Here is a 26,399-nt window from a genome sequence, read left to right as displayed (position 1 = left end):
GTGGTAATTGCATATAAGCGAGCTTGTATCCTCTGATGGAAACTTTCTGATTATGCCAAAGTTAAGACTAAATCTAAAGGTGACCAAGCTTTGTATTAATATAATATAATATAATATAATATAATATAATATAATATAATATAATATAATATAATATAATATAATATATTACTTCTGTCGTACTTCTCTTTAAAAACAGTCCTATAGTTCTCAGCAATGGTGGTTTCCATTTGAAAATTATTGTACCCTTAGACATCTTGGATCTCTCCCCTGGTTGCCACCTTTGTCAGGCAGGGGTATAATGGCAATAAGTGAACAAATGCAGCACTTGGAGAGACAATTGCAGAGGCCAGTAGTCAGTAATTAAGCAGTTCATAAGGCAATCCTATTAATTATCCCCTTCACTGGTTGCTGCATTCTCTGGATGTCCTGATTACATGCTTATTGACTCTGAATCCTATGAAGGTTCCTTGCTCCACTTCCTAATGGAGTCTAAAAGAGGAGTCATTTACAAATGGCTTTATTAGGCAGAGGGCCCACACGGACCTTTAAAATGTTACTTGAAAATGCAATTTCACCTTACGTTTGCAGGAGGCTTTCATGCACTTAAACAGAGGTCATACAAACAGCAATGTAATTAGCACTCTACCTTTTACAGAATTTGCTTCAGTTGAAAAGCCTTGCACACCTTTTCTCCACTATTCAGGGTTAATCATTCATTTTCTGGGGAAAATTGCTAGGCTTATGAAATACAAAATGTCATTCTGGCTGGCCATCGCATGAGGCTCCTTCTTAGAGTGGATTTGTTAGACATACATGGGGAAAGCAGAATGCTTTGTGTTAACCTACTGTAGAAGAGGGCAGGGTTTAGATTTTCCTCAGTGGGGAGAATTGAAGCGATCAAGCAACACTTTAAAGGTTACAGATTTCGTTTACCATATTTTTCTGATTTATATACGAGGCTGCTGGCTATGAAAACAATTCTGACGTTGAAACAAATACAAATATAAACTCTTTGTTTCTAACGTTATAACGTTAATATATCCTCTTCATAATCCACTGGTTATCTATAAATTAATATTTTTATGGATTGAATGCTCCGAGGTCAAAATAGTACCACATCATCTGTGCCTCTGGCACAGCAAATGTAAACTTTTAGTAAATATCTAGTGACATGGAAGAACCTCTTAAATGTGAGAAAATCCTGAAATTTGTCAGCTTTTCAGCATGGGACCAAAGCCCATCCCAGCTCACATCGAGCCTCACAGCATGACTGTAAATGCAGATAAGGAAGAAATGGAAAATGGAGGCCAAATTGACCCTTTCACAGCATGTTAAGTCAGTTTGTATGGGTACCTGGAGTGGCTGCCCCCCTCCCATCAATAAAATAATTTAAGAACACATTATACTCCTTTAAAAGGGCCCATTTGTCAGACCAGGTGACTCTTAAAAGACCCTGCGGATTAGAGACGCACTGCATCAGGTACTTTTAATTCAACTACGATCAATATGACTTTAGGCTGCTGTTGTGTTCAGAGTGAATATTAAAAAAGGGTATTTCAGTTAAAATGTCTCCCGTGCATAAAGTCAATAAAAATGGATGGGGGGCAGGCAGAGGTGTAAATCATACACGATGTGCTGCAGGTCTACATGTAATTTGTAGAATCTGCATGGGTTTTCTTAAAAAGAGAGGAAATGATCATAATAATGTAGTATGAATAATGTCAGCAAGGAACAAAACCAACTGTTTCCACGATAAAATGCCAGTCTGTTGGGAAATAACCCTCTCAACCCAGCAACTTTCTTTTACACTCCTACTAGTACATTCTTTCTTTTTAGACCATACAACATTTAAAGGGTAAAACACATTAGTATCAGATATAACTTTGCCCACTGCTTTTCTTTACATTACAGTATTGACTTAGTAGATATTAAATAAGCATCTATGCCATCTCCTAGGAGTTTAAACCAATGATAATAGAAGTTATCTGTTTCTAATAACTCGTAAATATCCCATTAATAATAGCTGCTTTATGTGCTATTTATTTTAGGAGTTAATAAAAGTATAGAAAAGATATATGAAAAAATTACCATAGTTATCTAGAAATTTACAGTTCTTATTGGAAATTATGACTAAAATATTTGAGAACTAATCTGATTGGCATGGAGACAATTACTCAAGTAATACACTTATTTAAAAAAAAAAAAAAAAGAAGAGTGGGTGCATTGTGCAACTAGACCTGAATAATTCTGACTGTATTATACTACAGTGTTTTCAATCACAGAGTAAACAGACAGATTACATTACACCAGCAGTTATATTGGAATCTCACATCGGCTATCAGTTGTTAACATAAGAACAAATGCTAGACAGGAATGCTTGCTACTCTCTTTGTATTCTCAAAAACTTGTAATACTTGACCCTAATTGGACAAAACTTCCAATATCCGTACACGTGGACATATTGAATTATAATTTAAACATTTCCATCCAATAATGATACAAAATCATCTCAAACTATAAATGGCAATAGCTTGATAGGTTATTTTACTTGTAAATATGCGGCAAAATATATTTGCATTTGTTCTGTTCCAGACTGTTTGTTTGGAATGAAACAACTTAATTTCGCTGTCTGAATTTAAGTGAAAAAAATTGTCATGAATACTGCTGCCTATCTGTCTTGAAGTCACCCTTTTCTCTGTCTGTTTGTCAGCAAGTGGAGGCTTGCGGTGGCTGAGTGAAAGCAGTGATTTGGCATGTTAGTGAGTGTGTTGGGGCTAATCAGATAGAGGGGCCACTGTAATGGACAGAATCTGGGCAGAATCACAGCTAGACCTGCTGCGGTAGGGAGCGGATAATGCAACTAATTTCTCCACTGTCTCAGGCACCGCACAGAAGGAAATGGGGTCAACAAAGGTGCGCTGCCACCAAATGAACAGCTGTTGCCTTTCTCAGTGTAGAGCTGCCGAAGAAGAGAATCTTAGCATCCCCCCACCCCCAGCTGCTTTTTCTCTAAATGCAGAAGAATGTATGTACAAATTAGGGGCAGGACCTGTGCATATTACTTTCATTCTTCATCTCAGAATCCTGCCTATCAAAGATGGTATACTGTGGGAACACTCAGTGCAGCTGTGTGATGAAATGTGCATAGGGTTACTCATAGATTCTTTTATTGGCTAGGACTTGTGAGTTTGTTGTGATGGAGAAACAATTGGCTATTATAAAGATGCCTCTTGTAGGGAACTAAGATGGCAGTGTGTACAACGAAAAGGCTAGCGGTAGCTGTATGGGTCTTGTGACAAGAAGATGTATCTATATATATATTAATGCAGATATTAAGGTCCAATTGTTAGGTGCTCTGAGACTTTGTTGTCTCATTTCTCAGTGATTGAACTTTTCCAATTCAAATCACAAAGAACAGATGTAGGACTTCATTTCATCAGCAGCTTTCATTTCATCAGTGCACAACCATATGCACTGAAAAATATGGACCTCAGTATTCATTGAGATCTGGACATATTCTGTCAGCTGTGCTTTCAGTTACTAATAATAACTATTTATTTAAATTAGAAAATAATATATAAAAATATTTATTTTTGGAATCTCTTAAGACTCAGCTACACAACTGCCATTTAAATAGGTCCTTAGGTTGAAAGGCAATTTTAAGTTAAAACCTAGGAAAAGTGGATATTTTGGAGGACTATATTGAGTGAAGACACTGCTAGGGAGGGAGAAAGGGAAAAGCAGGTGTTTAAAGGTGGAACGGAAGCAAGGCTAGAAGAACTGGAGATGGAGTAGGAGTAAACTTGAAGGAAGGAAAAATGTGTAGTGTTGTGGAGGTGAAGAGAATGTCAGACATTATCATGAGTTTGAAGTTGGATATTAAAGGGATGGTGTGGAATGTTGTCACTGTATTTGCTGCACTGGTTGCATGTCAGAAGAGAAAGAGGAATGATGGAGTAAGTTTGATGGAGTGGTAGAGAGTGTCCATTGAGTGAGCAGACTTCAGTGAGATGTTGGGTAGGTAGGGTGGTGGACTGTGTGAATAGGTTGGAAATGGCAGTGGTAAACAAATAATTCAAGAAGAAGAAATAACAGGGCAACTATAAGAGTGGAGGAAAATTCATACAGGTGATTACATCTTAAGCTGAAGGTGAAAGCTAAAAGAAATCAAAGAGCGCAAGGTGGTGTCACAGGAGAATGTAGCTTAGCAGCACTGGACAGAAGTCAGTAGGATGACTTTTACTGTAGGGTCTTTATTTTACAATGCAAAGTACCTTAAGGCAGCTGTTGTTGTGATTTGGCACCACATAAATAAAACTGAACTGAATTTAACTTGGGAAATCAAGAAGAGTAAGCAAGTGAAGTTAGAGCCAAGGAGTAAATGATGGCAGTTGATGACAGAAGAATATTGCACAAAATTCAGGGAGAAATTAAGACACACTGGTAACTTTTTGGTGGTTCCAAAAAGTTACCAGATGATTGGGAAATTACAGCTGTATTGTTGAGGGAAACTGCCAACAACACCAAGGTGTTGGTTGTACTATCTTTATAGAAGAAAGAAGACAAGAAAACAAGTGGCAACAATTAGGACGTTCAAGAAAGTTTTCAAAGGAATTGGTTAGTAATAAAAAACTAGGATAGTCATGGAAATGAAGAAAGTAGACAAGAGTACTGGGAGGCTAGGTTTACAGCAGAGAGAGGTGCCATATGCAAATGAAAAGGCTTAAAGTGAGTTATATGGGGGTCACTGCACCTACACTGTAAAATCTAATTAGTTCCCAGAACTCAAAAAAATTATGGAAACTCGTTGCCTCAAAAAAATTGAGTAAAGCTTAGCTAAACATGACTAAGTTAGGACAACTTATTTACTTTGAGTACTCTGTACAAGCTCATTTGTTCCCAGAACTCAAAAAAATTGGATCAGGTTTACTTAAGATGACCAAGTTAGGGCAACTTACTCATTTTGAGTACACTGTACAGCCTTGTTAGTTCCCAGAACTCAAAAAAATTATGGAAACTCGTTGCCTCAAAAAAACTAAGTAAAGCTTACTTAAGATGACTGTTAGGACAACTTATACATTGCAAGTCTGCAGTATTAACAAGAACTTGATATTTCTGACTGTACAATACTAATTGTTTACCTACTGACAAACATGTTAAGTTCAACTAAATGAAAAAACAATTTGTGGTAACCTGAATATGATTAAAAATAATTAACAACAATTTTTGTAATGATGTTAAAATGAGCCCAACTTTTATTTTCAAACACAACAAAGTATAACAGCCAACATACTGGACACTGTTCTGCTGAACAACAAACAATTATATTGCCATCACTGTTACAATCTTACAATGAAACAAAGTCTCAGATGTAATTATTCTGAAAATAAGTTTAGGCCTACCACAGTTTGTTTTGTACTTACATTACTTATATAATCAAAATAAAATGTTTATTGTTCTGTCACAAGTGCAGTCTCTAATTTAAACAACACATTTGTTTTCCATTCCAACACATGAGCTGGAATGTTGTATTATTTTAAGGATGCTTTTTTTTCCAGTCCAGGCATTACTGCCTGAATGACTGTCATGGATCGAGGTGATCCAAATGTAGGTGCAGAAGAAAGTCTTTAACTTCCCTTAAGTACAGTGGCAGTGGATGTGGGTTGGAGATGCAATGAGCTTGAACCTGCAGGCGACCATCTTCACTGACCACACCATCTGTGACGGAGGACTCATCTCTCCTGGTGTCCTGCAAGCAAACAATCATATTTTTTGGAACATGAACTTAATTGCTTTCTTAAAACATTTTTTCTGCATTTGGTATAGAACACACTCCAATTTAGACGATCTCAGGCCCCCTCCCCACCGGAGAGGTGACATTCAATGTCCCAATTGTCAGTCTGCATAGCCCTGACCACCACCCAACACACAATAATGTCATGAAAGCATCATTTTAAAAAGGGCTATGCAAACATGGCCAATAACTTTCATTCTAATGATGTGCAAAATGATTTTGGGCACAAAACAGATTTTGCTGTTAGAAAACTTGCAGACTTCACTATATACAGTGTAGACCCTCTAAACTAAGTTTGGGGGATGTGATCTTTCAAGAAATGCAGACCAAACTGTTGTTGTTTGTTTACTTACACAGCATGTCTTGTAGAATTAACTGGAGTCACCAGCAACAGCATAGTGCAGTCATATCTCAAGTCTAATAACAGAAGACAGGAAAAGATCAGTAAAGAAACAACTTCCCCAAACCAAAGCACAAACAAAACAATAAGTAAAACAGGCTGATCTAAAGTATGATTAAAGTTCAGCCTGATTAATATAAATGTCACTGACAGTTGCTAATATATTGGAAAACCAAAATACTTACTGATGTCTTTCTGTCCAACAACAGGAGTGCTGGTCCCGAGCCTCAAAGACAGTAAGAAGCAAGCAGAGGGAGAAAAAAACAGAACATTTTTCAGAAACTGATTTGATCCTTAATGGCTGTGCAATCATTGTAACATAGAGTTTGCTTATGTTGTTAAATAAAGGCTAGATTTGACATTAATAGATGCCACAGATGTTCTAAAGCTGCCACAAAGCATGAAAAAAAAAAATAATAGAAGTCTCCGAAAACGTCAAGCATTTTTGCCAATATGTGATGTCTTGATAAATCGAGCAGACATTTGAAATTTACACAGCTACATTGTCACCTGAAAATATCTTAAAAGTTTATTTTGTGACCCAGAAAAAGTAACAAGTTTTTTTCAGCAGCGCTCCTCCGCCATTGCCCGCGCTTACAAGCACGCACAGGCTCCGACAACCGCTATGCGACAAATGCGATCCTCCTTTTCCCCAGACTCCCCTTTCTGGGTCACAAAATAACCTTTTAAGATATTTTCAGGCGACAATGTAGCTATGTAATGCTCAAATATCTACTTAATTTATCAAAATATCACATATTTGCAAAAGTGCTTCCACGTTTTCTGGAGAGCTCTGTTATCCACCCCCACACCCTACCCCACCCCTAACGGCTGCACCTCCCGAAGAATTTTGTCTGGGCTCTTACCTCACTTATTTATTTCAAACGATCAACAGAAAATTTCACCACATAGTTTTATGTAAGGTTTTTAAGGCTGTGGTGTTAATTTTTAAGTAACATGAGCCCAGCGGCAGCAGCAATGCTAGGCTAACACTAACTAGCTAGCAAGATTTTAAACCTAGTGCTAAACTAAGAGAAGCCACAAAATCAGTTTGAATAAGAGTAAACATTTACTCACCAAGTCAGTGTATCAGGTAAAAATCCACAGCAATGACAACAATAATATCTTGAGCTGACGCTTCTCCAGGTTTGCTCAACATATTACATAAAAAATGCACCGTGAACATGCGGACTGATCCGAGAGGGAGGAGGACGGTAGTCACGTGGCATTTTCAAACACATCTTTCATCCTTCCGCACTGAGAAGCAAAACTTCCAGCTTACTTAGTTTTTTCTAAGTTAAGACAACTCAAATAAATGGAGTTTATCAGCGTTTTTGCATAAAAAGTACTGGTAACTTATTTAAATTGAGTTCTAATAACAAATTGATAAAAATTGAGTTCAGCCTATTTAATATTTTTAATTAAACACAGTCCTCCGATTACCACTGGGACCACTGTTACCTTCAACCTCCACATATTCTCCACCTCTTATCTGAGCCCTTGGTACTTCTCTAGCTTCTCATGTTCCTTCTTCCTGATGTTGCTGTCATTCAGAACCACTACATCGATCACTACAGCTATCTTCTTTTGCTTGTCTACCACCACTATATCCGGTCAGTTAGCCATCACCATTTTGTCAGTCTGTATCTGGAAGTCCCACAGGATCTTAGCTCGGTCATTCTCCATCATCCTTGGGGGCATCTCCCATTTTGATCTCGGGACTTCCAGGTTATACTCGGCACAGATGTTCCTGTACACTATGCCGGCCACTTGGTAGCATCTTGCACCCTGCTGTTATGTGCTGGATTGTCTCAGGGGCATCTTTACACAGCCTGCATTTGGGGTCTTGCCTGCTGTGATAGACCCCAGCCTCTATGGATCTTATGCTCAGAGCTTGTTCCTGTTCTGCCATGATTAGTCCTTCTGTGCTGTCTTTCAGTCCAGCCACTGGTAGTCTTCTGGATGTAAGCCACTTCCTCTATCTGCCGGTGTTACATACCATGCAGGAGCTTGTCCTTCCATAATGATTCCTCCTCTTGCTCCTCTTTCTTGGGCTTCTGCTGCCAGAGGTATTAATTGAGCACCCGGTCAGTCGTGGCCATCTTCCTAATGTACTCGTGGATGTACATCGTCTCATCCTGGACTCTGGTACTGACACTCACTAGTCCCCGGCCTCCTTCCTTCCGCTTAGCCTACAGCCTCTGGGTCATGATGTCAGTGGCCTCTATCTCCTCCTTTGGCCAGCTTATTATCCCAGCAGGGTACCTGATCAAGGGCAGCGCGTAGGTGTTGATAGCCCAGATCTTGTTCTTACCATTCAGCTGACTCGTCAGGGCTTGCCTGACCCTCTTTAGGTACTTGCACCTTCCCTCTCCTGTCTTTTCACGGTTCCAATTTGCCTGTGGGATCCCCAGGTACTTGTAACTGTCGATGTCTGCAGTGTTGCCTTCTGGTACTTTGATCCCCCCAGTTCAGACTACCTTCCCTCTCTTTGTTACCATCTGACTACATTTCTCCAATCCGAATGACATTCCAATGTCATTGCTGTATATCCTGGTGGTGTGGATCAGTGAATTGATGTCTCATTCACTCTTACTATACAGCTTGATGTCATCCACGGCTGTCAATTGCTCCATTCTGTGGTCGGTATCCGTAGCCAGTCTTGTCAATGATCTCACTGAGTGGGTTCAGGCCTATGCAGAACAGCAGTGGGGACAGAGCATCTCCTTGGTAGATCCCGCACTTGTGCTATGGGCTTGAAGTTGGCCTCTAGTGTTGTACGCCATAGGCCATAGGTCCCTCATCCTATTCATGTAGCCCCTTCCCCAGGGGTTAATTCCGTAGTAGCATTCCAACAGTGCCCTATTTTCATCTCTTGTCCACTTGTCCCTTTGTGTTCCAGTAGCCCCCTTCTCATCAGTGTGTCCTGGTTCTTGAACACGTGATGCAGACCTTGTTAATTCGAGCAACATACAAACCGGTATGGCTTTATTTTTATGTGGATTTTTTTTAATGGAATTATATCTATGTGACAAATACCTTCATGAATACTTTAAGCTGGGTTACTCTTGCCTTAATCTATAAAAAGGAGAAGGCTTCAATAGAACACAATTAGACAGTTCAATCACTGAGAGGAACATTTCCTACATTCATTCAATTTATTGTTTCAATCATGTGAATTTTTGTATTGATGTACTTTTCTTAACTTCCTGTGACTGTAATGGAACCTACGTGGACGTGCTGTTGGGTGCCAGAAGCTAATTTCTCACAGATTCGGAAGCTGCAGGTTTCGTCACTTGCCGACCAAAATTTGCTAAACCAGCAGCAAAAGAAGATCAAAACTGCACTTCACATTTGAAAAACATTGTCATGAATTCCCTCTTACTTTTTCTGTTTTGCTTCCACCACAGTAAAATCACACTTCATGCAAAGCTCTCTCTCAGTGTACCTCAAGAACAGTTTACCATCAAACATCTCTGTTTTCTGCATTATTCGCTTGATTATTGTGCTTTCGTGCTTATTACCAGTCTACCGTTGTGTACAACAAGAAAGAAATATATTCCCTCCAATGATCTGCGGTTTTACTGCTGTACAGTATTCTGCTCGTCCAGATTTCCCCTACGTCTTTCACCTATGGCATTGTTTTTGTTGTTATCAATATATATAGTGAACTAATATAAAACATAAAGCACATTACTCCCAAGTGAACCTCACAAAGTTGCATTCTGCATCATGGCATGCAGTTACCTTTCTGGTAAGGTACACATCAGTCTACTCTGTCAGTTACAATGTAGGGTACCACAACTTAAACTTTAAGTTTCTAATAGTAATTGCACTTCATTAACAGTAGGTTAACAGTAGTTTACGTTTAACCAAGAGAACCAAACTATTGAAACTTTGTTGTGAAGCAATCCGGTCTTTAAGTTATAATGTGATGAACCCTGCTTCTGGGCCCTGGTATGTTTTTAACATGTTTTAATGCTTTGTATCTTGTTCTATTTAATCTAAAGAAGCCCCTAAAAACAGTCAGTTATCACTGTCAGCCTCTCTCGGTTTTTATTACCGCTATTCATTTTAAAGCTCAATGTTTAAAACCTTACAATGTAACGACAGCCCAGCGCATGCAGCAGTATTATTAACCTCGTATTGTGGATGGATTGTCTCAGTTGTTCTCCTGACTGAAGTTTGGTCCGTTTACAGCATCCTGCCATGCGTTTGCATTTGTCCCTAACCATCGGGAACCCTCACGTTAACTTTTATCGAGTGAAAAAAAGTTAGCGTTCATCCTCTACCTTCACTGTGTTTATGTATGCCAACATAGCTGTGTCGCTAGCGATCACATAGCACATCATTATATACCAGCTAGCCAAACTTCAGTAACTCTACAAAACATCACTGCTGTTTACTTTCCTGTCTTCATGCATGTCGGAAGTGATAGCAGAGCTGTATGGCTTAATTTTTTTTCAGAAATCCCTCAGTCAGAACATGGTATATTATATTTAGATGGAAACTATTGAGCTAACTCCAAGCTAACGTCTAACTTGGTTAAACTTCCTAAATTCTGTTTTCATGGATGCCTGGATCTTAAACTTAATTGTCACACCAGGTAGAGCAGCCACACTGATCATTTTATTAAAGATGAAAGAATTTAGACAGTTTTTCAACTCTCAGTGATGTGCAGTGATCATTTGACTTAGGGACCTGCAGCAGAGTTTGGGCCCACACACAGCTAATGATGTCAGACTTACAGACCGGATAGAAATACTGACAAAAGAAGAAATTTTTAAAACCATAGAATTCAAAGAAAAGTCCTGAAGCTTCGGCACTCTTGTCCCATCAGTCTGTTGGAAATATCAAATACCTTTTATGATTTACTGTCACAGAGAATGCTTATTCTCTGTGTCACTAACAGAGTCCTGCACTTGAGTCCGCTTGGACTCAAGTGCAGGACTCTGTTAGTGTCAAGAATAAACAGTTTATTTACAAAACCACCAAGTGTTATATACAAAGCCATAAGGTTCCAGGGACGGACGGGTCCAGGAAACTCTATGTACAAAGAGAACACGATTAGAAGCCGGGAATTCACTAGAGCTGAGAATATACAGGAATGAACCGGGGCTATACTTATGAGTGTCATACAATGATCCAGCGAAACACTAAGCCATCGCCTTAAGTCGTAGCTGGGGTTGTCAGGATAACGAGCAGCAGATGAATGATTGCTTGCAGGTGAGTGGGACAGAGGTGGGAACCCACAATGAGTTCCACCCAGGCAGAGAGGAGTGGGGGAGTGAGAGAGAAAAAGCAAGACAAAAACTATAACAATGTGATCTCAAATGAGATTGCCAGGGAGACAAGGGGAAACATGACAATTACAGGTTCTCTGGGTAGGCAGCTTGGAGTGGACAGAGGAAGAGGATTTTATAACACAATGTGACACTGGTAAGTAGGTCATTTGTCTGATATGAACTAGATGGAGCTAAAAATCACATGAAATTTTATATCTAATGCTGCTAAATAGGAGTAGAGCTTTAAGTTGAGTTGAAAGTAACCTTTAAATTGCTGTTTTTAGGATTTGTTGATCTTTGAAAATGAAGTTTGCCAGTTTAACTATAGCTGTTAAACTGTGCACCGCTGGATAAAACATGTTGTGGCAGGGGTGTGGTCTTTAGCGCTATACGCGGCAGTCACTGCATCTGGGTTGAAAACACGTGTATGATCATGTGAGTGTTTACAGACATTTTAATGATATTCCAGTATAGAACCTCAGAGATATACAGAAGGAGATGTTGCAACAGTTTGAAAACTTTAAACTTTGTGGAAAAATCTTTGCAAAAAACACTTGACAAAATCTTTGCTTCCTTTTTTAATTCTTCTCTTCCAATATCAATACTTATGTGGCAGTATTGTCTTCTATGCCTGGCGATCAGGAGAATACTGCAGCACCTTCCTGTACAATAATGGCGGGCATTAACACAAGTAGCAAACACAACTGAACAGAATCTTACCAGTGAGACAGTGGAGAAGCGAGATAGAACATAATGCACATGGAATGAGGCATTATCAAAATAAAACAGGAAGTAACAAACACTGAGACCAGGACTAAGACATATGAACTTGACAGGACTAACCAGGAACACAACTAGGGAGACAAAAACATAAGTAAACTTGGAGAATTCCACAGGGGTAGCAAGGACAAAACACAGGTACAGACTGGACACAGAAAGGAATGATCATCTAACAAGGAACCAAGGATAAAAGGCAAAAATAGCAAACTCAGAAGCACTAGGAAATAATACCATTCTAAGAGGACTAAATATAAGGCTTAAATTTAAACCACATCTCAAAACCAAAAGAATACATTATGAGTTCACAGAAAATTCAAAACATCCTAAAAACTCTGGGTCAGTGACCCAGGGACCATGACACAACTACAGCACAAGCAAGAGTGGCCCACTGACTGGTTGTACTACATACGCCATACATTGCCTTTTTCTGGCAACAGAGCTCATTGCAGGCAGACTGGCAGTACCTGGAGTGGAGTGGACAGGGAACACGCTTTCTCTGCTCAACCCTAAATTCTGCTTAGAATCAGCTGTCAGACAGAGGAGGAATGCACAGGAGCATGTCTGAACTCGGTGAAAACTACTCTCCACCCTCTGTTTGACCGGGATCGTGTATGTAGATGAACACATTTATGGGTATATAAAACTGGCTTAAATATGCAGCAGAGCTTGCAAAGCAGACACTCTCATGTGTGTGATGGCTTCTTTGTGTGCTGGGCTGTTGAATTTATGCGCAAGGAATGTAATTGCATGAGTGGCAATGAATATCTGCTCTAGGTAAGTGTAAATCTTTGGTCGTGATTTTGTTTTTTCTCTAGTGAAACTAGAGTTTTAGTAACACTCAATTTTTCCTGTTTTTTATTGGAAATTATGCAGTTTAAGAAGAACTGAAGTAAAAAAAAAAAAAATCATGGAATCAATTTATAGACCAAAATCTATTCTAAATGTTTGACTCATCAAAGTAACCACCTTTGGCAAATATAACAGCTGAAAACACCCATGGCATTCTTTCTACAATAGAATCAAATATTCTTCAGAAAGTTCTTCCCATATCTGTTGCAGAAGTTCCCATAAATGTGTGGAACTTGTAGGTTGCTTTTCTTTCACTCTTCTGTCCAGTTCTGGTATAGCTTGAAAACCCTGACCAACTAGGTGCATTCCAAAGGGTATTGCGTGGCGCTGCAGAATGCTGTGGTAGCTGTTTTAGTTCAGGGTGCCTCTGAACAATCACCCTCCCTGGATCCAGCAAAACAGCCCCAGACCATCACACTTCCTCCTCAATGTTTGAGAGTTAATGCCACACGCTGTGGAACATCCTTTCACCTACTCAGCATACAAAGATCCTGCGTGATGAACCGAAGATTTTAAATTCTGATTCATCAGTCCATAATACCTTCTTCCAGTTTTCAGTAGTCCAATGGCGGTGTTTCATGGCCCAGACAAGCCTCTTTGTCTTATTCTGATGTCTTAGCAATGGCTTTCTTGCTGCAACTCATTCTGTCAAACCTGCAGGTCAGAATCTTCTCTTCAAATTGAGACTTGATTATGGTGACCATGATTAAATTGTTGTCCTGTGAGATGCCTATCACGCAAGCTGTTAACTCTCACAAACTTGTCCTCTGATTTATTTGTGCCTTTGGGTTTGCCAGACTTCTTCCTGTCAGAGTTTGCCTCAGTTTCTGAGTGCCTTTTGATGGTGAAGGAAGATATAGTTACTGACACCTTGACTTCCTTTGCAATTTCCCTTTAGGAAAGACCTACATTCTTAACTGTTATGATTGTCTGTCTCTCTTCCATTGTTAATTCTCTTTTTCTCAAAATCTTTGTAGTAACACACTACTTTCTGCAGTACAATACTGTTCAACTGATGCTTACAAGGGTATGGTACCACAGTGTGTTCCAACACTGCTTTTATGCAGACAGAGGGGGTTGTAAGTAATCTAGAAAAGTCAGAACACCTGTAGAAACACCTGTAGAAATTAGTAGCACCAGCTTTCAAGGCTCCTCCATTGCTGCAGAACAGCTTTGAATTGTTAACCCATTTTGTGTTCCCTGAAAAAGAGCACTTTGTATAATTCTGAAATGTACATTACTTTTCAGTTTTGGGTAACATTATTTTTAATTTAACCTCTGGCAGTTCACCACTTGCCTTTGTACCATTTCAAGCGATTCATTGGACTTGAAGACTTAAATTGCAAGAAATAACTGGGAAAATGGTGTTCTAAAACTTTTAGCAGGTAGTGTAATTCCATATATATTTCTGGTACTTTACATTTCACCCACAGCACACTCCAACAACAAATCACAAAAATTTTATCATTATTATTTTTAGGATGGATCCATAAATATCTAAACAGCAAATGAATATTGTTGTAGGTAGTTATTTATTCTTCCTAAAGTGATCATAGTGAACACAAAATATGTTCTGTCACCACCAGATTTTAAAGTTTAGGTGTGAAAAAAAGGCGGCGGATGAAGATTTCCCACAACACTGAAGGTATGATTACAAGTTTGCATTTGTGACTTTCTTTTCAGTGAGTTGAATGAGCTAGTTTGTGTGCACTGATGGGTCCTGGTTCCCGCTTCTGGTTTCCACACACCTGCTGATGACCTCGTTAGAGCCACTTTATAAGCAAGTGGCTGTGCTTGAGTCTTTACTGGATTGTTGTATTGTGTCCAGCCCCTTTTCCTTTATGTATGCCGCCAATAACTTGTGAAGGGGATATTAACCTGTTTTTCCCTGTGCTCAGGTTTTGATTGGAGGGCTTGCTGACATGGAGTGGTGAGCCATCTTTGCTCTAGAATGATTGAAAAATTGTCTGGAATCTGCGAAGAGCCTATAAGGAGACTTGGACTGTCACAACTCTTTGGTCTTTTGGAAATTGTTTATTCACTGTAAATAAAGGCACTGTTCTCTAATTCTGAGTGAATAGACCTTGAAAAATGTTTTCCAGTACTGTACATCTTTGACAGGTTCATCCAACCCTTTTAAAAATTTAAAAATCTCTCCACTAAGAAAAGCAAATTAACAAGACAAGAATGAATTAATCATTTATCTCGATCTTCACACATCAAATCCCAGAACTCTCAGAGAAACTAGCAGCTCTGCCAATGAAAGAAAGAGAGAGCAGAAGGAAAAAGTGAGATTGAAATGCACATGCCATCTACGGCTGAGATGCATTAAACCTTCCCCATCGGCAGAAGTAATGGATTAAAGGCCACTGTTGCTCTGCAGTTTGCCAGTCAATGTTCTTTTACTCTCCCCCAACCTGAGCCCCCTCCCTGCTCTGTTCCCTTCCCGCTGGAAGAAGTTGATTTGCCATCAATTGCCATCTTGGCTGGCGCCATTAATGCACGCCCACAAAAGGATGACACACTGCATTATCACCTCACTCCCTTTCAAATTAGAGCTGAGCGATGCCTCGGCGCAGCTTGTGACTGGTTAACACTATCAGCTATTTGTAGGGATTGTTCCCTAATATGCAGCGTCTAAAGATTTCATCAGGCATTTGATGACGGAAATAAACCACTGCCCACAGGGAAATTGGGCTGATTAATTGAATTATGCGTTGGAGGGGAGTCGATACAGGCGGCAAACACATGGGAATGAGTAGAGAACTGTCTGTCGTGGGCCAGAAAGGAGTTGATCAGACAAGAAGCCTTGGCAAGTGGCAAGCTCGCTTTGAGTAGGGCTCAAGTTATTGGTGTGTCCGCTGAAAAAGCCAGAGATTAAAACCTGTGCTGCTAACTGTGGTTTTACACAGCCTGCCTCCACTTTACACGCCCGTGACCATATGGGTCCTGTTGGATACAGATCATTTTATGTCATCCATCTCACAGAAAAAGCATGAAGTCTTACCATGAAGGGGAAGAACAGCACTGAAATGCCATTTCTTCTGCTTTTGTGCTACTACACTTAGACAGTTTTGTGCCTTCATATTTAGACTGGCCCCCCTCAGGACTGTTAAGTGCTCTCTTAGGCTGCCCTAATGTACCTCTAAACCGCCACTGAAACCATAGATGACCACCACTACTCCATCTGTCTGTGCTTCATGGCACAACCACATTTTTTTGTTTTGCAAGCTTTTAAGGAGGAGGCAGACAAGATGCCATGGTTTGACAACTGGGCCTATTCATGTTAATCACCTTCTAATCCTCCTTGGATATGTAAAAATACAGTCAATACTTTGAAATCAACATTATACATCTTTTTCACTAATCAGCTGCAAAAATATTTCATTACTGCAGTGTTGGCCCTTGTAATGGGGCAACCATTCCCAAACTCAAAAGTGCTGCGGCCAACTTAAAAGCCACAAATCACATGGAGCCCAGCCAGTCTTAAATCTAAACTTGAATCAGAATACAAGAGCAAGCAATGTATTTCCTTGAAAATGTTATTCCAAAAGCATAAAAAACACAGGGTGTTGGCTTTAAATTGCTAATGCTACACACTGATATGCAAAGTGTTAAGGTCAATGTGTGACCCACTCGCCACTGGGACAAACTTCAATTCAAGAGCAGTAAATGTAGGTCAGAGTAATGAGTTATAGCATAAACTAACCACCTTCTATTATCAGTTTTAAATGACTTTTTATATAAATAAAGAATTTTTAATAAATATGTCACTGTATACACAGCAAAGGTGGCAAAAGTACAGACATTCTGTACGTAGAAATACCAATACTAGTGTTGAAAAATACAAAAAGTACAAATACTTGTTCAACTTCTTTATTCAAGTAACAGTGAATAAGTACAGTCTCTGGAATGTACTCAAGGAAAGAAAGTAAAAAGTAAAAATACCAAAGATGACATTGAAAGAGAAAGCTAATAGAAATAAAACCACGGAGAAAGCAACTGGTCAACAATATTAGCTTTGATCTGTCTTATGACTAATAAAAAAAAAAAAAAAAAAAAAACATTGCCAGAGAAGTACACTCTGCTGTTGGATTGTTATTTTCCTAAGACTGTGACGTGGAATTTAATGTTATGAGTGTTTTTCCCCGTCTTTGTTTTTTTTGGCTTTGCGAAATTCCTTATCTTCTCTAGCTTGTGCTAAAGTTAATAATTCAACTAACCCATCTCACTGTCGTTTACTTTTATTTGGTGATCCTTCTTAATATATTAGCATTTTTGTATTGAATTCCTATATTCACTGACTGCTATGCGTGCACCTGCTATATGTAAGACTGGCAGTACCATTGTCTGCTCACTGCTAAATCTGTGTAAGTGTGTATTGGACTTCATAGTATGAGTGCTGATCTTGATAATAAAACGCAATGACAAAAACTTGGAATACCTTTTACTAGTAGCCAGTATTTATCACAAGATCAAAAACAGGGTTTAAAGTATATACCGTATCTAGCTCAGGATGACCTTAGTGCATCTTCTATAAAGATTTAGTGCCCTCTGGTGTATAACCACTGAAACTGGAACAAGTCAAAAGTACATTTAGTGAAAAGCTGTAATGATAAACAGAATATAGTCTTCAGAATTTGTTTTACCTCAAATGCAAATACATTCAAAAAACTCTGTCTGGCCATGTTCCTCTGAAATGGAACTAGAATGCATGATTAGGGTCTGTGATTCATATCTTCAAGTTCTCATAACATCATTAAGATAGTGGATTTAGTTTAAAGACTGTTCCCCTGTATAGTTGCCAAGTGCTAAAAGGACAGGATTATCCAACTTTTTTATTGATGGATTATCTTCATTATTTCTATGTTATTTGATGTGATGAAATAATGATTCTTTAAAAGAAAGAGCAGAGACATTTCAAACCACTTGGCAAACACACATGTTACACACATACAATACATGTTAAAAGAACAGATGGACCAATTAGGCAGCTAGTTTAAAAGCAGTGAGATAAGATACCTGTGCAGTGTTTCTCCTTCAAATCCACTTAGTCAAGGCTTCTCTACAGTGATCTGATTTACTGCAGATCCGGCTGAAACCAGAGTCCAACGTTCATGTCTGGAAATAACCACTTCTTTCACCCATTAACCCCTAAATATCCACAAAACACAGACATTAACTAAAGTAAATTTTCTCAGCAGAACAATTCTTTGCCGAGGTAAAAGGGTATGCGCATGAGCATGTTTGTGTGGTTTCATATGCGTGATGTGAAATGAAGACTAAAATCCTCCGAGGAGACCAGATCGCATTATTATGAGACTTGTTGTCAGATTCTCACAACCAATATAATAAAATGACTGCAAGTTAATCATATTTCTTCCCTCAGATTTCATCTGCCATCCTATGAAGACTTGGTGTTGCCTGCCAGAGAATTATCAGACCTGAAAGAACGGCCTTAGGTTTTGGCTTGAAATGTTTTTTTTAACCCACAAATAAATACATCAAATAAAAACAAAATAAAAATTACAAACAGCAAACTCAACCCCCAGAGACACTACTTTTAAGCTTTTTGTGGTGTGTTCCTCAAACACATTAAATAAATCCCTTTTCCACTATCAATTTAATAATGAGATTATATCACATGGAAAGTGGGCTGAGAAAAACAGCAGGGCTGAGTCAGGATGCGAGAGATTATAGAAGGATAGTGTAAATCAGGAAAGGGCAGGGTTCTGAAATCAAATGGCAAGTTGCTGCTCTGCTACAATAAAATAACACAATTTGGCTATTTGTTGTTGTTTCGAGGTTGTTTTTGTTAAAAAAAAACAAAAAACAAAACAAAACAAAAAACGGGATGAAGTAGAGATAGAAGGTTCTACAATCTACAAATTACTTCAAATTTTCACTTAAGGGTAGCAAGTGCAGTACATTCCACCACTCAAATAAACAGCATCTGACATTGAGATCTGTTGTCCAGGCTGTAGACGTTTTGAACAGTCACAAAATCAGCAGTTCATTAAGCTCTCTAAGATCAAGATATTGTCTGCAAGACTAGTAACCCATCAGAATTTTGGCCTTGATCAGCTCCCAGTGCCAGTGCCATTTTGTGCTTTGCGGCCTTAGCGGTGTCAGGCAACGCTGTGATCAGGGCTGCACTGTGACAGAAAAAAAGTTTAAAAAAAAAAATTCGGCTCTAGCATTTTTGATCCGGGTGGCCCACTGAAATGGGTCAAAACAGCATACACGGCCAGTTAAAAGTGTGCACAATGGTAAGAGTAGTACATGCAAAAAAAGAAATTCGGTAATTAGTCACGTAATCGCTTTTTTTCCTGTTTAAAAGATGCATTAATTATTATTGTTGCTGATTGTTGGTGCTTTGTTTGGGGGTGGTACTTGTTTGTGCTAAGCTCCTGGAACTGCCAGAGTTTGTTATTACTGATACCTCTGGTGATAAGTGCAGCAGCCACCTGGACTGCTAATATGTTGGTTAATCTGACACATTTTGCTGCATCTGTTTCTAGTTGTGTGAATGCCTTAACCCTTTAAGACCTACCATAGAACCAGGTCCGCCAGAGCTTATATTATATTTTTACATGCTGTAGTGCCAATTTTGGGAGCATTTCAAGTTGATATACATCAATACAACCATTATAGCCCAAATTTTAATAATATGTATGCATTAAGTGCATAGTAATTACATAAATGGCAAAAAGTGCAATAAACTACAAAAAAAATTGAAAATCGTTTTTTTTTTTTTAACATATATTTCTAGTTAGAGAAATTTAAGAGGCTTATCCCTCAAAACTGTAAATACAAAAAAGTTGCACAAAATAGTTTCCCACCACAGGAAATTTATTTTGAGTGTCTTCATAGTTTTATTTTTTAAATACACTAATTTTTATATACTGCAGGAAAAACGAAAATAAATATTATAGTGCAAATTTGCAAAAAAGCAGCATATGCATCAAAATAAACTATTTCCAGCAGTGCAATTTGAGTTCTAAGCATCCCAGAAACGACACAGAAAGTCATAAAGTCAAAGATAACTTTTAAAAACACCAGTATAGGCTCTGAGGCCCTGATAGTAAAAAAACTACATTTCCGCGAAAATGACGTCACTTCCGGTTTCGGGCAGGTAATGGCGGACATGCGAAAGTTCGCGCTGACGTCTATTCCAAGTAGAAAGTGTTATGAACAGCTGATCGGATCGGCAAAGCGTGTTTCTGGAATATTATGTTTTTGTTGCTGCAAGCGCTTTTTATGCAGTTTTTGCAAAGCTATATGTGGAAGGAAACCGTGACCTAGGACAAGCTGATGGCATAAGATGTAAGTACAACTCCTCCGGTTTCATATGCAAAAAAAATTATTGCTCTAGCTTAAGTGGTGGTAGAGCTACCGGGATTTAAAAATAGTTACGCAAAATGGAGCGTTCCCGCTCCGACCGGTTTTAAAGGGTTAAAGAGCATCCACACTATTGAGTTCCAGTTTCTCTTTAAACTTTATTCTTCAAGTTGCTCCCCCGTTTTTCGGCACTTAACTACTCCCTCAGTTTTCAGCCAATTTTCTCCGTTCAAACTCTAAACTGTTCTGCTATCTCTGCTAATTCCAGCTATATCTTTTGGTGTTTATTAAGTGTGCCTTTGCCAAGAGGCACACTTATTACTATTCGTCGGATTTATTATTAAGTGTGCCTATGCCAAGAGGCACACTTATTACTATTCGTCGAATTTGGATGCTGGTTAAGCATCCACACTATTGAGTTCCTGTTTCTCTTTAAACTTTATTTTTCTTTTTCAAGTTGCTTCCGTACGTTTTTTGGACTTTAACTACTTCCACAATTTTTGTGCTATTTTCACCGTTCAAATTTTAAACTATTCTGCTATTTCTGCTAATGACGGCTATATCTTTTGGTATATTTTACTATTATACTTTTTAAAATATTATGCTTTTTATGAAATTTTTTGTCCCATTGAAATGAATGGGAAACTTCCAAAATTCTTCTAAAACTTGCTTGTTTTTGAAACTTAACTACTTCCTCATACTTTCACATAGAAACACCATTCAAACTTTAAAATGTTTTCAAATTATTTGGCTATTCAGGTATAAATCAGCTTTTTCAAATCTTTTACTGTTTTATTTTTATCGCTCTTAAAGTTTTGAGCTGCAAAATTGTGATTTTTCAGAAAATACATGCGTTGTTATGGTTGCTATGCACTTGGCTTTCAGTGTGCCACTGTAAGTTTCGCAGTCTTCTCTTCATGTCCGAACAACTTCTTGCTACTTGCTCAATTTTCACTCAACTGCCACAAATTATACATCAAAACGAAGGTATTTTTGCTGGCTTTCTGAAAATGTCACTGTCATTGTTGTGGGATTTATAGAATTTTGGCAAATCTCCTCAGACCAACACAAAGTCTGAAAACTCTCCATAGAAAGTCAATGGAGAGTTTGTTCAAAATCACCGCTTGATTTCTGTAATGAGAGGCATATTCGAATCGTCATATCTCCTTAACGAAGCAAAGTTAAGACATGAGGCTTGTCCCAATATATCTTCAGACACTCCTGACGCTCACAATTCGAGAATTTTTTTCTCACCTATTACCGTTCTGGAATGAGTTACACTTGTTTGAGGGTAGGAAATTCGTCCTTCGCTCAGATTTCTTCAGATTTCAAACTCTGGAAATGAGGCAATTTTTTCTCTCGTCATATCTTTTTGATGGATATCCACAGAGACCTGAAAATTTCCATGACTGTTCACCAAAGCCTGCTGTCTCTTACGGTGAAAGAATGATATCGATACTCCAAACAGATTTAGAGTTAGAAAGCGTTGTTTGAGGGCAAGTCAAGACAGTTTTTGCTTCACCTCTACTCAGTTATGGTGCATTAGAAGTCAAATATCTTTAATAATTCATATTTTAATGATAAATTGTCAACACTTGAAGATTCCCCCATCTCTTCTGAACAAAACGGTGTAAGAATGACCGTTCTAGCCCCTACGGTTAGGAAATTATAGCCATTTGTTTGAGGGGAATCCTGACTATGAAAAATAGACAGCACAAATCCTTTCTCTGTGCTGCGTGTGTGTAAAAACAGGTGCACCTGTTTTGGTGGGAAAAAGTACACAGCCTCTCTGATTGGTGGATTCAAATTTAGCAGCTCCCAGGCTGCTTGACTGACCTAGAAACTTGATTTTCTCTCCCTGTGTGTGTGTGTGTGTGTGTGTGTGTGTGTGTGTGTGTGTGTGTGTGTGTGACAGAGAGCGCGAGAAAGAGAGGGCGAGAGAGAGTTTTTATGGGAGCATCTTATTGTATGATTTAAATTCAATATATTTAGACTGGTTGACTGAATTTGATCCTGTGTGTCTCTGTGTGATTGTGTTTTTCCATATGTGTCCATATTTGTGATAGTGGGACTTTTTTCAGCTGTTCATTTTGCTTTTCCAATTTTTCTATTTAAGTTATTACTATTGTGCTAAGTCATAGCATTTCTGCTGCTTTTCAGTATTTGTGCTAAATATAGCATTTCTGCTAAATCATACTATTTCTGCTATTTTATAAGATCTGTGCTAAATACAGCATTTGTGCTAAATCATACTATTTCTGCTATTTTATAGGATTTGTACTTAATATAATATTTCTGCTTAATTATAATATTTCTGCCATTTTATAGTATTTGTGCTAAAACATAGTATTTCTACTAAATGCAGTATTTCTGGGTAATCATTGTATTTCTATATATTTCTGCCAGGTCCCCAGGGAGTCAGTCCTCTGTAAGGACTGGAATATTCAAATTTACATATCAGGACCTGGACGGCTTCCCAGCCAGCCAATCATATCTGAGGGCTGGCACATTCAAATTTGCATATTGGGGCATTCATGGCTTCTAAGACAACCAATCAAATCTGAGGGCTTGCACATTCAAATTTGCATATTGTTGGCTTCATGGCTTCCCAGCCAGCCAATCATATCTGAGGCCTGGCACATTCAAATTTGCATATTGGGACCTTCGTGGCTTCTAACCCAACCAATCATCTATGTCATATATCTCTAATATTTCATATTTTTTATTTTAAATGGTCAACATTTCAAGATTCCCCCATGTCTTCTGAACAAAACGGTGTAAGAATGACCGTTCTAGACCCTACGGTTAGGAAATTATAGCTATTTGTTTGAGGGGAGTCCTCACTATGGAAAATAGACAGCACAAATTCTTTCTCTCTCTGTGCTGCGTGTGTGTAAGCAGGTGCACCTGTTTTGGCGGGAAAAAGTACACAGCCTCTCTGATTGGTGGATTCAAATTTAGCAGCTCCCAGGCTGCTTGACTGACCTAGAAACTTGCTGTTTTCTCCCTGTGTGTTTGTGTGTGTGTGTGTGTGTGTGTGTGTGTGTGTGTGACAAAGAGAGAGAGAAAGAGAGGGCGAGAGAGAGTTTTTATGGGAGCATCTTATTGTATGATTTTAATTTAATATATTTAGACTGGTTGACTGAATTTGATCCTGTGTGTCTCTCTGTGCTTGTGTGTTTCCATATGTGTCCATATTTGTGATTGTGTGACTGTTATACTTTTTTTTGCTGATTCTTTTTTTCATTTAACAATTACATTTGAGTGACCCTTAGCATGTTCAGGATTCTTTCAGCTGTTCATTTTGCTTTTCCAATTTTTCTATTTAAGTTATTACTATTGTGCTAAGTCATAGCATTTCTGCTGCTTTTCAGTATTTGTGCTAAATACAGCATTTCTGCTAAATCATACTATTTCTGCTATTTTATAAGATTTGTGCTAAATACAGCATTTGTGCTAAATCATACTATTTCTGCTATTTCATAAGATTTGTTCATAAATTTAGTGTTTCTGCTAAAAAATAGTATTTCTGCCAAATATAGTATTTTTGATTAATTATACTTTCGACCAAATCATAGTACAGTTTTACTGCTTTTTATATGGCTTCTATGACAACCAATCATATCTGAGGGCTTGCACATTCAAATTTGCATATTGGGGTATTCATGGCTTCTAAGACAACCAATCATATCTGAGGGCTTGCACATTCAAATTTGCATATTGTTGCCTTCATGGCTCCCCAGCCAGCCAATCATATCTGAGGCCTGACACATTCAAATTTGCATATTGGGGCCCTCGTGGCTTCTTAGGTAACCAATCATCTATATCATATATCTATGATATTTCATATTTTTATTTTAAATGGTCAACATTTCAAGATTCTCCCATGTCTTCTGAACAAAACGGTCTAAGAATGACCATTTTAGCCCCTACGGTTAGGAATTTATGGCTGTTTGTTTGAGGGGAGTCCTCAATATGAGAAATAGACTGCAAAAATCCTGTCTCTCTCTGTGCTGTAAAAGCCTGCACTTAGTGCACCAGTTTTGGCGGGAAAAAGCACACAGCCTCTCTGATTGGTGGATTCAAATTAAGAAGCTCACAGCTGTTTGACTGACCTAGAAACATGCTGTTAACAGCCCCTGTTCACTTGCTGATGCTGCTGTGTGTGTGCATGTGTGTGTGTGTGTGTGTGTGTGTAAGAGAGAGAGAGAGAGAAAGAAAGACACACACACACACACACACACACACACACACACACACACAAAGACCCTTTTTAGGGCAGCATCTCATTGTTGGATAAAAATATAATATATTCAGACTGGTTGACTGGCATAGACCCTTTATGTGTGTCTCTCTCTGTACATTTGTGTACCCATATTTGATTTTCTGTGTATTTGGTGATTTGTGTATCTATATTTGATTTTGTGTATATCTGTTGGCTGTTCTTATTTGTTTTTTTTCTAAATGTATTTTTATTTTATTTTTTTCACAGGTGAACAAAAATTAGTTTTGAGCGAACTTAACCATGTTCCTTTTTATTCAGCTTGTCATTTTACCTTTCCAATATTTTCACTTAAGTTATTACTATTCTGCTCAATCATAGTATCTGTTCTAAATCATTGTTATTAAGCTATATTGTAGGATTTCTGCTAAATCATAGTATTTCTACTATATTATATTTTTCTTTCTAAATATAGCATTTCTGCTATAGAATAGTATTTCTGCTATGTTATAATATTTGTGCTAAACTGGAGTATTTTTGCTAAAACATAATATTGAAATTTTAAATAAATACTAATAGTATATTACAGTGTCTCTGGTAAATCACAGCATTTCTGCTATTTTGTACTGTTTTTCTAAATCATAGTATTTCTGTAATGTTTAAGAATGTTTGGCTAAATATATTCTTTCTGTTATCTTTTATTATTTCTCCTAAATTCTTGTATTTTTGAGAAGTTATCGTGTTTCTGGTAAGTTACAATATTTCTGCTAAGTTCTGCTATGCTATTGTATTTCTGCCAAGTATTATGTTTCCTCTAAGATATTACAGTTCTGCTAAGTTACTACATTTTAGCAAAGTTCCTTTGCTTCTGCAAAGTTTTTACAATTTCTGCAACTTTTCAGCTTTTTCAGCTAGTTTCAGCTGACAGCTTCAGCGTTCCAGCATCCACACTGCATTTTCGCAGGAAATGCAAATTTTTCTAGTTCTTTATACTTTATTCTTATTGCTTCCGTACACTTTTTGGCCTTTAACTACTTCCACAATTTTTGTGCTATTTTCACCGTTCAAATTTTAAACTATTCTGCTATTTTTGCTCTTTCCGGCTATATCTTTTGGTATTTTATACTATTATACTTTTTAAAATATTACGTTTTTTTCCTTTAATTTGTCCCATTGAAATGAATGGGAACCTTCTGCAATTCTGCTGAATTTTGCTTGTTTTTGAAACTTAACTACTTCCTCATATTTTCACGTAGAACAACCATTCAAACTTTAAAATGTTCTCAAATTATTGGGCTATTCAGGTATAAATCAGCTTTTTCAGACCTTCTACCGTTTTAATCTTATCTCTCTTTAAGTTTTCAGTTGCAAAATTGTGATTTTTCAGAAAATACATGCGTTGCTATGGTTGCTATGCAATTAACTCAGAGTGAGGGCTGGTCTGTTCGGAATTTTCTCTTCATGTCTGAACAACTTCTTGCTACTCGCTCAATTTCCACTCAACCCCCACAAATTATACATCAAAACGTAGGTATTTTTGCTGGCTTTCAGAAAACGTCACTATCTTTATTGTGAGATTTACCGTTTTTTCGCAATTTGCCTCGAAGTGACACAAGGTCTGAAAACTCCCCATTCAAAGTCTATGGCGAGGTTTTGAAATCCAGAGCTGAAATTCTGTAATGGGAGGCATTTTCAAATCGCCATATCTCTTTAACAAAGCAAAGT

The sequence above is a fragment of the Oreochromis aureus genome, linkage group 10 (assembly GCF_013358895.1).
Source record: "Oreochromis aureus strain Israel breed Guangdong linkage group 10, ZZ_aureus, whole genome shotgun sequence".
Lineage (NCBI taxonomy): Eukaryota > Metazoa > Chordata > Actinopteri > Cichliformes > Cichlidae > Oreochromis > Oreochromis aureus.
This window is presented reverse-complemented; position numbering follows the sequence as displayed.